A 3,252-nucleotide genomic window follows, 5' to 3' on the forward strand; every position below is an offset into this window, starting at 1 on the left:
TTTGAAATTTTTTTTATTATTATCTTATAGATACAAAATCTCGGTTTTTTAATGGTTCATATTTTCTATCTATTTAAAACAAAAGTAACTAAAAAATTTAAGAAAATGTAAAACTTGGTCTCCAGTTATATTTTAATATGACGATCATGTTGAACAGTAAGGATCAATTATTTGAACTTTGAAAACATATACTAGTATGATTAATTACCGAATTTAATCCAAATTTTAGTGTTATGTTCAATCTTATAGTTTATATCTTAGTTTAAAAAGTCAAAATTTCTAAGTATATATTTTGGTTTTTGGAATCAAATCTAGAAAACAGTCTTAGTTATAGTATAAACGGATTAATTGAACACGGCAACGAGCATTTCACCGTCTAAGAACCAATGAAGTCTCACCGATTGTACTAATTTTTTTTCCACAAATTATATGATTATCATACTTGCTAGCAGTAACTTTCAGGAGAACAAGCTAGACAAGTAACATGATTTGGAACGTATATCTTGGGCTTGTCTGTCTTCCATCAAGAAGTATTATTTGTTCTTTCTTTCTTTCTTTATTCTTCTTTATTTTTCCAGAATAAAGAGAATTTCTTTTTATATATTGAATATACATAGAAAGCTATGGCAAGGAGAAGTTAATTAATAAATTAGCTAAAAGGGGTTCGGTACCAGAGGTAAATAAATAACTGGTGGTAATAAATTGGTTTCAGTTTTATTAAATTTAATTCGAGGCAAGAGATAGAAAAGTTCAATTTTAAGCTTTTTTATGCTTTTTATGGGAAAGGTCCGTACCTGTTAAAGAAAATAACTAAAAGTTCTGAGACCGTACTTCAGAAATAATTCAGCCATGCTACATTTAATACTCTCAATAATTAAGAGCCATGTGGAGAGCAATAGTGCTGTATGATTAGCTACATAACTAGCCCTGTATGATTAGCTCTACGCCATACTATATTATTTATATGACTCAGCTTATTACAAAACATTCATATTCGGTATCTTCGTAGAATTGATTCGCAGCTCCTAGAAATCTCATTTGCAGGCTCATCAAATTATCATCAGCCATTTAAAATTTTAGAGAATTTAAATGTTTCTAATTTTGTGTCTTTGTTGTGTTTTTATTTTTAAAACTTTAATAAGTCGCAATTTGCAACTTAATTGTCAAAATAATGTTGTTAGATATGACCTACATTATTATTTTTATGTACATGCGAAATATTACGGTATTTCAATTTTGTTTTAATCGTTATCAATAACTTGCAAAAATATACTTATATTGAAAATCATCGAATTCACATAAAAGAAAATCAAAAGGTGGTAATTTTCTATATCCGTATAGAGAAAATAATATAGATCACATCTAATTGTTTTCTTTTAGCACGTAAAGTTTAGAGTTTTCGTTATTGGGTAATAAAAATGGAGACGTAATGGAACCACAAAAAAATGAAGGCATTTTAACCCTTGGTCAACGGATAACAGGCACGATGCACGTCAGATATAAGTATTTTCATACCCAAACCTATTATACTAAGGAAAAAAAATAACTTTATCCTTACTCATACCCGATAATATAACGAAAAAACATTCTTACCTATACTCATCTTATCAAGTACGATACGAGTGGGGTTAACAAATAAAAAGGTGTCATTGACCGATTTATGTTTCTAATAAATAAAATTTGGAAGTAAATAAAAAATGAATACAATTAATTTCTCTTATGAAAAATCAGTAATGTACAAAATCATAATAACCTTTAAACCGCTTCATAGAAATTTGGATTCGCGATTGAAAAATTGATAAAAATAAAATAAATTTAGACTTATATTGTATACATTTGAGCTATCAATAAAACTATATCATATCGTGACTCTCCATATGAATATACATTTATATCTACAATTTTATTTTTTTATAATTATTCTATAAAATAAAGAGTATGAAATAGTTTTTACTCGTTAAATTTAAGGACAAAAACTTACTATTACCGATACTTAATATGCTAATGAAAAAAAAAATCATCTATACATATCTTATCAAATATAATTAGGGGTTTAATGGGCGGGCGGGTACGGGTACCCCGGGTATACCCGGGACGGGTACGGGTACGTCTCGGGTACGGGTAGGACGGGTACGGGTATGGTCGGGTATATTTTTCAAAAACCATACCCTACCCGTCCTATACCCGTACCCGTGTACCCTTGACGGGTAGGGCGGGTACGGGGTTTTTTTTTTTTTTGCTGGTTTTTTTCTGGTTTTTTTGTGGGAGGGAAAAACCGAATTTTTGAATTTTGAATTCCAATGAACAGTGGTCGGGTATCGGATACGGGTACTCGGGTACTAGGGTACGGGTATAGTCGGGTACGGGTATGGTCGGGTATTGGTCCAAAAAAACGGGTCCGGTCCGGTTTTTGCCCGTACTCGCGTACCCGAGTACCCGACCCATACCCGGGCTCGGACACGAGCGGGTATGGTCGGGTATACCCGACCCGGGTATTATTAATACTCTAAATATAATACATATAACTATATAAGATAAACTTGTAAAAGACTCATTCCCATCCAACATCACTCAAATTAAAGAGCAAGGAGAGGCTAATCAAAACAAATATTATATAAACTGCTGACATGGAACCCTTGTCGGCGGGTGGGTCCACATTCCATGTGATAGTGGTTTAACGACAGATTTGTTTACTTGTTTTCTTTGTTCTCTTGGCTCTATTGATGTAGCTTTCGTGGCTTTAAATATGGTAATGAAACTAGAAAAGATGATGATTACTGATTGATAGAGGGTTTGGCGGGGGCGAGAGAGTGTGAGAAGATAGAGGGGCCCACGTAGCTCTCTCTCCCGTTATTGACGGAATCCATGCTGTTGCTTTTATTTTCCGAAATAGAATGGGATTTAACGGGTCAATTTTAATTATATTTATGAAAAAAATTTCCAACTGAATTTCGAAGAGCTAAAATGTTCCTGTTATTTCACTTTGAAAAAAAATCTGCTTCTTATTTCTTTTTCTTTTTCTTCTTTGGATGTAAAACAAAAGAACAGCAGCTCCGTAAACATGTGATTCCCAGGAACTGATATATTTCAAAAATGAATTGCTAAACAACTAAACAAGTTCGGATTTGTTACAAATAATTACATCAAGAAATTAATTAAGAGGATTGGCAAATGTGGACTGAAGATTAAAGATTTGTCAACTACTACTCTTTCATTTTTTCTGATCCTGTGGATTCAAATCTGCTCTTTTTT

The sequence above is a fragment of the Carex rostrata genome, chromosome 18, assembly GCF_964058835.1.
Source record: "Carex rostrata chromosome 18, lpCarRost1.2, whole genome shotgun sequence".
Lineage (NCBI taxonomy): Eukaryota > Viridiplantae > Streptophyta > Magnoliopsida > Poales > Cyperaceae > Carex > Carex rostrata.